Consider the following 10,887-nt stretch of genomic DNA (forward strand, 5'->3'; position numbering starts at 1 on the left):
TTTCATGCATCTACATCATCTATCGGAAAGATTGATTGGAAAGCTTTATATGCTAAGGAATTAGAGGAAATGAAGGAAGAATATGAAGAGTTTGAGAAAATTGAAGCCCTATTTTCTAGAAGAGTACCTAAAGGTCCGGCAAGAAGTAAGTATGAAGGAAAATCACCTTTTAAATGTTTCGCATGTAATTAGATAGGTCATTTTGCATCTAGATGTCCCGAAAGGAATTCAATATTTGAGGAAAGAGCTAGAAGATCTTTTAGGCCTAACCATGATTATTAGAATAAGCATGAGTACATGAGGAACAAAGACAAATAATGCTACTATGTGGATGAGGAAGGTGTGACTCATTCTGATGATGAACCAACACAAGATTTCACTAGTGGATCTGGCAATGGAAAGGAATGGGTATTCTTGGCTATCAAGGAAGATGATCTGATACCTGAAGAAAAGGCCATTGCTGCTAAAGTTAAATACAAGGATGAATGGGTGATAGACAGTGGATGTTCACATCATATGACTAGAGATAAAAGGAAGTTCTATATTTGCAAGAATTTGATGGCAGTCTGGCTAGATTTGGAGATGACAAAGCATGCATGATCAAGGGAAGAGGAACTATATCATTGGATGGTAAGCATAATACTGGTAATGTTTATTATGTTGAAGGTTTAAGGCATAATCATTTGAGTGTAGGACAATTGGTGGATAAGGGATTTTAGTTACAGTTCAAGGATGGAAAATGCAAGATTATCAACAGATCTGGATTGGAGATTACAACTAGTACTCAAACTAAAGGTAACATCATTCATTTGAACTATAGTGGGAAGACATGTTTGATTGCACAAATTGTTGAGAGTTGGCTATGGCATAAGAGGTTGTGTCATGTGAGTTTTGATTGCATTGTAAATATCAGTTCTACTAAGGTAGTTAGAGATATACCTAAGATTGCGAAGCCCTATAATCTGGTATGTAAGGAATGTCAAATGGGAAAGCAAGTCAGAACTTCTTTTAAGAGTATACAAGAAAAATCTAATGATGTTCTTGATCTTATTCATACTGATTTGTGTGGTCCTGCTAGAATAAAAAAAATTCAGTGTGAGAGATATTTTATGTTAATCATTGATGACTATTCTAGAATGATGTGGGTTACTTTTCTAAGGGAGAAATCTGAAGCATTTGAAAAGTTTAATATATTTAAAGCTAAAGTTGAGACAGATACAGGATTGAAGATTAAATGCTTAAGGTCTTATCAGGGTGGAGAATTCGCATCTGGTCAATTTAACAGTTATTGTGAAAAGAATGGGATAAGGAGACACTTATCTGCACCCTAAACACCTCAGCAAAATGGAGTTGTGGAAAGTAAGAACAAAACTATCTTGGATGAAGCTAGAACTATGATTATGGAAGATAATCTGTCTCATACCTACTGGAGAGAAGTTGTGAGCATGGCGGTATACACATTCAACAGAGTTCATATCAAAGGAGACATCGGTAAGTCACCTTATGAGTTATGGTTTGGTCATACACCTACAGTTAAGTATTTCAGAATCTTTGGTAGTAAATGTTACATCAAAAGAGATGATTCCATTGGAAATTTTGATCCTAGATGTGATGAAGGGATATTTCTTGGTTATTCTAATGAAAGCAAAGCATATAGATGTTATAACAAAAGATTGCAGAGAATTGTGGAGAGCACTAATGTCAAAGTGGATGAGCTGAACAGAAGTCAAATCAGAACTTATAAGAGAGAACCCGTAGTGGAAATGATCATAACTAAACTGGTAGCGCCTACACAGGAAAGTAACTGAAGATCAAAGCAAAGGAACAGAAAATCAAAAGACTCATAAGTATATTAGGTTAAATCATTTAGAAGATTAGATCATTGGAGACAAGAATAAAGGAGTGATGACAAGAAGAAGGTTTTCAGCTGATGAGGTATGTTTAATTTCTCAAGTTGAACCGACATTAGTAATTGAAGTTGTAGTCACATATATATGTCCACTTAATTAAATGAATATTTACTATTTATTTGATTATTTAACCATCAATAATCAGTTAATTGATATTAATTAATTCATCATCAACCCCTTCTCCTATTAACTAAATAAATTATTCAATTTATTTAAATTACTTCATTAAGTCAAACTCAAAATCAATTAAATAAATAAAGCACGTATTTATTTAATTTAACCCCTTTTCCTCTTTTAAATAAATAATAAAATATTTATTTGAATCCCTAAGCTGCCCCCCCCCACTTGCATTCTCCTACAAATGCAAGTTGCAACCACAATTGAAATAAATTAATTTTATTTTAATTAAAATTATATTTTCCCTCACCCACCAAACCCACTTGCAATCCTAAATCCCCTTTTAGACTCTTCTAACCGCTTTCTAAATTTTTCTAACCATTCCTAATTAGCCTAATCACCCTCCCTAATTATTGTCACATCCCTAAGCAACTTGAAGTCACTTCTCAAAGCCTCCAAAGTCTTTGAAAATCATTTAATGCTTTATGTCTCCAACAAGTTAACCCCTAAAGTCTTCCAAACCATAAAAGGTTCTTACATAACCATTAATGGCTCTTACATAACCATTTATGGTTAATTCCACTTGCCCACATGGTTAGAGGATTTACCTCTAACTCAACCTCCATTTGACTCATGGGTCTCTTCAAGAATTTATTGCTTTGACCATGGTTATCCTCACTAACTCTTGCACAAGAGTTTATCCATTGGATAAAGGCATTATTCATTGGATAATGGCTTTATTAATTCAACTCAACACTAATCTTATCTCCCAAGATAACCTTCAAGTCATGTCAAGCATCTAATGCTTCTTCCCTCTCCTCTCAAGCCATCTCATGATGAGATTTTTCATGCTGGGATTGGGTTGAAAACCTTCATATGGATCATAAACCCATCAATCCTGGCCCTTGTTGAGATTACTCAATCTCAATCATCCATTTCTCTATTTTTCCTATAAATAGAGCCCATTCCTTCATAATCCAGATCCAGAAATATTGTATGCATCTAAGTTATAGTGAATTTAAGAGAGAACATTTAGGAACATAGTTACTTTGTTCTTCTTTTGGTTAAAATTGACAATAGCTTAATTAACTCATTTTCTCTCATTCCTAGCTAGCTTGCATTTGCATAATCTCATAATCGTTTTCAATCTTGAATCTCCATAAGACTTCTATAGTAGTGCAAGGATGAGAGCTACACTCATGTGGAACTTGGAGAGGAGAGGAACAAGGGAGGAGCAGCTATGAACATATTGGCTAGCATTTGGAGGAGTGTAGTGTATCTCTTTTGTATTTGAATGCTTTCCATTACATGTTTAATATCTCTCTTGATATGCTTGCTTAGGATAGTCTTTCATTTCTGACACTAACACTAACGTTTGAATTGCTTGTGTTGTGTTTCCTAACAATCTATCCTATTTTGCAGTGCATCAGAAGCATGTAAAGATGAATGTTGGATGAAAGCTATGGAAGAGGAATTAGATCAGATAGAAAAGAATAATACACGGACTTTAGTTCCCCGACCTAAAAAATAAGAATGTTATTGGGACTAAATGGATTTTTAGGAACAAATTGAATGAAGATGGACAAGTTGTGAGGAATAAGGCTACATTGGTTTGTAAAGGATATTCTTAGAAGGAAGGAATCGATTATGATGAGACTTTTGCTCTGGTAGCTAGGATTGAAGTTGTGAGATTATTTCGTGCTTATGTTGCCCATAAGAACTACAAGGTTTATCAGATAGATGTTAAATGTGCATTTCTGAATGGAGATATTGAAGATGAAGTTTACATTGAGCAGCCTGATGGATTTTCACTTTCAGATGACAAAAACATGGTTTTCAGGTTAAGGAAAGCTTTATATGGATTGAAACAAGCACCTAGAGCTTGGTATGCAAGATTCGATAAATATCTTTTGAAGCTTGGTTTCACTAAAGGTAATGCTGACAGTAATTTATATTATAAGATCATTGATGATGACATATTGATTGTTGAAGTCTTTGTTGATGATATCATTTTTGGAGGTGAGGATAAGATATGTATGGAATTCTCTGATAATATGAAGAATGAATTTGAGATGTCTATGATTGGGGAGATGAAATTTTTCTTAATTTTGTAGATTACTCAGGCTGATAAAGGTATTTTCATCTGTCAAACTAAGTATGCTAGGGAGTTGTTGAAGAAATTTGGTATGGAAAATTCTAAACCAGTCGGTACTCCTATGGTTACATGTGAGAAATTGACAAAGAAAGATGCATCAGCACTGATAAATCCTACAAGGTATAAGTCTATGATTGGAGGTTTGTTATATCCGACTCAGAATAGACCGGATATAATGAATGCAATCTGTATTGTATCAAGATATCAAAGTGATCCTAGAGAGAATCATGAGAGTACGATGAAAAGGATTTTTAGGTATTTGCAAGGAACAAATGAATATGGTTGGTGGTATCCTAGAAATGATGGTTTTACACTATGTGCATATACAAATACAAATTGGGCTGGAGATGTTGATGACTGAAAGAGAACATCTGATGGAGTTTTCTTTCTTGGAAAGAAACTTGTTTCATCGATCAACAAGAAGCAGTCATGTACCTCTTTATCTATTGTTGAAGCTAAGTATGTTGTTGTTGCTACTAACTATACACAAGTTCTATGGATGAAGCAAATGTTGAAGGATATAAAGGTGGATTGTTATGAACCGGTGGTTATTCACTATGATAACTCTGTTGCTATTGACATATCAAAGAATCTGGTAATTTATTCTAAGACAAAGCACATATCTATCAAGTACAACTTTTTGAAGGACAAGGTGGAAGCAAATGAAGTCAGACTGGTTTATGTGAACACTAAAGAGCAGATAGTAGATATCTTCACTAAACCATTTCCTAAGGAATCATTTTTTTTCTTTGATGTTTATGTCAGATTTTTGGCATTGATGTCAAAGGGGGAGAGATATATGTGAAAAATAGAGCTTAAGAGAATATCAGTCAAAGGGAAGAGATTAGATCTTAACATGGATATCATTCATAGGGGGAGTTTGTTAACTTTATTATAATATCATCTTATGGGAGATTGTTGGTTGTCTTCCTTTGGGGGAGACTTGTTTGGCATTTCTTGGCACTTGGATGTTTTTCACATCTAGTGTTGTCATCAATGCCAAAGGGGGACATTGTTGGAAAATTGGAGGAATTGATTATGTCTTGCATTGATGTTTTGTCATTGATGGCAACACCGGTTGTTTTGGTTGTTTATCGGTTTCCGATAGAGCGGTTGGATTATGATATATATCTGGTATGCTCCAATATGCTTTGGTTTATGGAATTGGTTTGGATCTGTCATTTATGCTATTTAGATGTGTATCACGATCAATTGGTTGAGGATTTGATGACTCAAGAGCTATGATTTGTTCTAGTAAGCCTTTTGGTCACCGAAAAGGGTTTTACCGGCAGAGCTTTGTTGAAGATCTTTTGATGCACTTGATAAGTGGTGTTGGTGTGGCTTCTAGATGGCTTTCAGGATGTTGTTGGTTATCTTGTTTGTATTCATGTTGATTGGTGGTTTTGCATTTAGGACCGGACCTAATGCTATCTTATTCTGCTAGGTTATGGATCGATTTATGTAATGTGTTGGTGGATGTTCCCGACGCGTTACCAGTTGGATCTATTGATTGGATTATGTTGTTTTGGTCTTAGGCTGACTTGATTGATCATTGGATTGTTGGTTTATATTATGAATTTATTGTATTATATTTTAGGTGGCTCAGATAATTGTTTAGGTCTCGGGTTTGTATAAATATGATGTAAGATCTCTTTGTAGATTATGGTTATGGTGATGGGTTTATGGGTTATGTGACTATTTATGTGCGAATAAGGTTGTAATCATATGTAGAGGTTTTGGTCGATCATAGGTGATAGAATTGGGTTGGTGAAAGAGGTTTAAGACCTTTGGTATTGAGCTTAACCAGAATTGTACTCAGGCATAGGAGATGGTATTCTTGCAGTTCACTCTTCTTTCCAGATTGTAGTCTAGATTTATTTTGTAGTCAGTGAGGCTCCTTTTGTGATGAGAAGTGCGCTCTAAGTTGTTGGTCTTCCTGTATATACAGGCCCCTCTTTTTGTAATCATATACTTACTGCAGAAGTATGATTTGACTATGGGTAGGCTTCCCACCATGGTTTTTCCCTTTACCGGGTTTTCCACGTACAAATTTTGGTGTTATCTTTTGTGGATGGTTGGTAAATGTTTTGTGGTTTATATTTGTGCTTAACTATTATATCTGTTGTTTTGGTATTTGGTTTATGTATTCCATTAATAAGGTTTTAATGCTTAAAGTTCTATAATATGTTGACAACTAATTTTGCCCCCCTCTCAGTTGTCCACCGGCTATCTGAGTTGTCTAACAGTCATGTCACAAACCCAAGCATTGCATTGCACAACACAAGGAGACCAAGGGTGCACACTTTGCAACCATCCCCCCCCCTAGCGCAAGTGAGGGGTTTGAACCTGTGACCAAGCTCTGATACCACTTGTTATAAGTGTGGTTGGTGTTGCATCAAAAGATCAACTTGTTAATGCACAATACAACCACTAAAATTATAGAATCCATAGGAGGTGGTTAGCCATGTCACAAACCCAAGCGTTGTGTTGCATAGTACAAGGAGACCAAGGGTGCACACCTTGCAACACCACCATCATAAGTATTGAATATCTAATGAATAATTATTGTTTCCAATAGTAAAGTATTTTCAAATAAGAAAGATTATGAAACAACAAATTTAGGGTTAAGAATAGTGTAAACCTCTTTATCTTTAAGATATAACCCTTATTTTAAGATTTCGATAAAATAGTTGTGTAATTTACTTTATTTAAAAAATAAATGCAATAAATAACTAAGTTATCTCATTAGCCAATACCTAGCTAAGGGACCTTGGGGTAGTCATTTTCCATTTTGGGTTTTAATTTCCTTTTAAGAGAGGTGAGATACCAAATATCGCATCTAAGTTGAGGACATGCATACCAAGAAACTCCTCAACACATAGTACTTCTAATTAATTATTTTGATGTGTCTACTTCTTACCACATTATGTGATATCTTCGTATCAATAAATGTTATTTTTGGTGAAGCTACCACTAGTTGTGTTGTGGCATATCCATACATTGTGCATGCTAGCTCTACCATGACCATGTGGACAAATAAGTATCAATTTTTTAAGTTGATTAGATTAAATTTTAGGCACCACAACTATCATGTTCATAGTTGTTTCCTACCAAAGAGACAAGTTGCCACTACCAACAATAGAAACATGATAGCTTCATATTACAATATGTTCACCAGTTACAATAGAAAACATTAGAAAGGAATGTGTTGTTACTCACATAAGTGTGATGATACCATTGATTTATTCTTCCCAAGTTAACATGTGGTCCTATTTAAACTTGTTTCAAAAAAGTTATCACAAATTGGAGCATATCATTTATATGCCATTGCTGTAGTGTGTGATTCCATCTACCATTTGTTGAATCATTCCTTTTTCCCTAGATTAAAATTCTAAAATAATAAAATTTACAAGCAATATCTACACAGGTTAAATGTAATTAAGAGCATCTAGAGGGTAAAATTTCACCATTACTATGCCAAAGTAGAGTTTTTATAGGTAATGTAGGTAATTAGATTTCTCCCAATTATCAAATTTGAGGTATATTGGTTTCTTTCACAAATTAAGGGTTTTTATGTGAGTTATCTAAAAATCAAATGAATGTTTAAACCCCAACCCAAATTTACAATGTCTTCCCAATTATTAAAGATACAACCTTCCCATGGTTTAATGGACCAATTCCCTTTTATTCTTGAAAGATTCAAGAAAACGTCAAGAAAAGGAGTTCTAACTAACCATCTATGTGAAGCAATGAAGTATATGAGGGAAACTAATATTCCTAGTATAGGTTGGGATTTATTATGAATATTTCTTCAATAAATATTTTTATCGTAGAGGTTTGGCTTGGCCAAGATTGTAGTAACAAATGGCCTCCTCAATAAAGACATACTAAGTTATTTGTGTAGATAGTATAACCCAGAATCCAAAGAGGTTAAAGCTATAGAAAGGGGGGTTTGTTGGTTACAAATAATTAATAAGAATTAATTTTAAATCAAGCCCTAACACAAATTAGAAAACTAACCTAATAGAATTTTCTAGTAAATATCATAGGGATAAACTGAACTTTAGAGCAAAATAGTTGTTGATCATAGACCAAGGGCTAACAAAAATGAAAAGCTATAATAAGAGAAAGTAAAATATGTATGATGGTGCTTATCGTTGACATCCAAAATTCCCATGTTAATTTAGGCTTTTTTATAATGATTTATTTGTGGTTGGGAGTATTCATAAGGCCATAATGAGCTTCCAACAAAGTGATCCACCTTGTACTTTTAGGTGCTACTCAATTTTATGCCACATCCTACTAAATATTTTTTTCTAATGAATGGGATAAAACAATGGGGAGCAACATGTGTTTGACTTGATCGCTAAGGGACATGTATTGCCAATTCAAATGCAAACGATGCATATGAATATGCATTGTGTCACTACCAACTATTACATTTTAGAGGATTTATGTATCATTCCTATCCTAAATAATCATCAATATCATAGGAAGAGGATATTTTATTGAATGATCAATTTTCTAAAACCTTTGACTTTTTCTCTCAAACAAAAGTTGATTTTAATCAAGATAATTGGATATATCATTATATATGCACTATCATAAGGATTTATGGTGCACAAATTGAACCCCATAAATTGCTCATGTTTGTATCTGACATAGTTGCCTTTTTGGAAATTATGTGGCAAATGCATGAAACTAACAAGGTTCACTTCAAGCACATAAGGCTAGACTTTTACCCTCACTAATGAAAGTAGGGGATATACTATGCTATTAAAGAAGGTTATGATCTTTTGGTATGAAAAATAAGGAGTTTTTGAAATTGGATGATAAAATAAATCATGACTTGAAAGGCTTTCTCAATATGTGGAGGCAAAGTGTAGGCAAAAATGGTTACAAGCATGAGTATTGTGAAAGAGAGGAATTAATGAGGAATCACCTCAACAAGGAAGAGAGGGATCTGAAAAGAGAAAATATGGGAATAATTGTAATGGATGAGTTGAGGAGAGAGTTGGATGATCCTTGATACCAAGGGGCTTTCTGAAAAATAAATAATCCAATACAAAGGCTTCGTGTCCTACTACAAAATGTAGAGATATTGGGAGTAATGTCTCCAATCTTGACACCCCTACGACATGAAATTACTTTCCCATTGGAGATGATCAAGAAGTTTATGAGGATGAAATACCTATGGTAAGGGATTCTCCTAATACTGTGTGACCACAAAGATATCCAAAGGAAACTAATCAAATAGATAAAATAAAGGACCATATCAAAGAATTAGTTGATTACTCTAAGACTAAAGAGATAGGTGAGCATATTCTTGATGTACTTAATATTTCATTCAAAGCCATGAGAAATTTTATAATCAAGAAGCATATGCTCGTTTATTGATTGTGGTCGTTGAAAAGAATCCTATAATATAGAATGTGAGAAAAAAGTCCATGTGAAGGATTTGACTTATGAAGAATTTGTGAGAACGAAGTTTAAGTCACTTGTGTTCATAGTGAAGATTAAATCAACAATGATAAATAGCTACTTAGGGATAAATGTGTTCCCTTTCCTATGAGTAGTATGTTGCTCAAAATTTAATAATGGAACTAGATATGAAAGTTTATAAAATTACTCCTTTGTAGGGAAAGAAGCTTATGCATGATAGTGATTTCCTTTTGTTACCTATATGGGATATTAATTCTCAAATTGCCCTAGACACCATTAAGAGAGATAGGAAGTTCAAATGATGTTTTTCAAGATGTTGATCAAATGAAAATTTTCTATTTTGATTTAGAATTTCATCCAAATTATAGAACTTTGGCAATATGGGTCATTGCTCCTAAATACAGCAAACCAAATTTAAACCAAATCCCTCAAGAATCAAGAGGAAATTTGATAGTTATGTGAGTAGGAGATACATCCATCCCAAAAGCCTATAGTTTTGCAATAAATACAACCATGTTTAATGAAGCCACTACAAAAAATTATAGGTTGATTTTAATAAGTTGCTAGAAGAACATGTCAAATTGTTAAGTGTATTTAATGAGGAAAGGGCTAATATTAAAATATTTATGCTTCAAACTTTAGTATCCAAAACACTTTAAAAAGAAGGATATCAATATTAATCATGCAACACAAATGCATTTTCATGTTGCTAGTTCTCCACATGGGGACTTCACTAAATAGGCAATATCATATCACGTGCGTTCATATTGGGGGATTAATATCCAAAAAATGAGGGTGCAGTATATTCCCCATCAGTGAAAATAGGGGGTTTTAATTTGGGGTATGAAAAAATGCAATATTTTGTGCAAATAGGGGGGCTTTTAATTCAGGTTGTGTATTGGGAGGGGGTGGGAAAAAGGGATTTTAGGGAAATCTTTTTTGAAAATAGGGGGATTCTTTAGTATGTCATTAACATAGGTGTTATAACTCAGGTTCACTAAGTGAAGCCCCGTGTGGTGGTTTTCCAATTGTCTCTTAGTAGATGTCTAAAAAAATTCAGATCATGATGTGTTGATTCAATCATTTCCAAAATCTTGTCCTAAATTATTTTTTCTTCACTAAATTACTACTCATATCCATCATTGCAACATTTTTTTTAGTAAAAATTTGATCATTGCTAACATGAAACATATGACAAACATTCTAAGTATTTGATGAAATGTTGATTGTATGAGATCTTCAATGTAGATAATAAGGATATGT

The sequence above is a fragment of the Cryptomeria japonica genome, chromosome 11 (assembly GCF_030272615.1).
Source record: "Cryptomeria japonica chromosome 11, Sugi_1.0, whole genome shotgun sequence".
In the NCBI taxonomy this organism is placed as follows: Eukaryota; Viridiplantae; Streptophyta; class Pinopsida; order Cupressales; family Cupressaceae; genus Cryptomeria; species Cryptomeria japonica.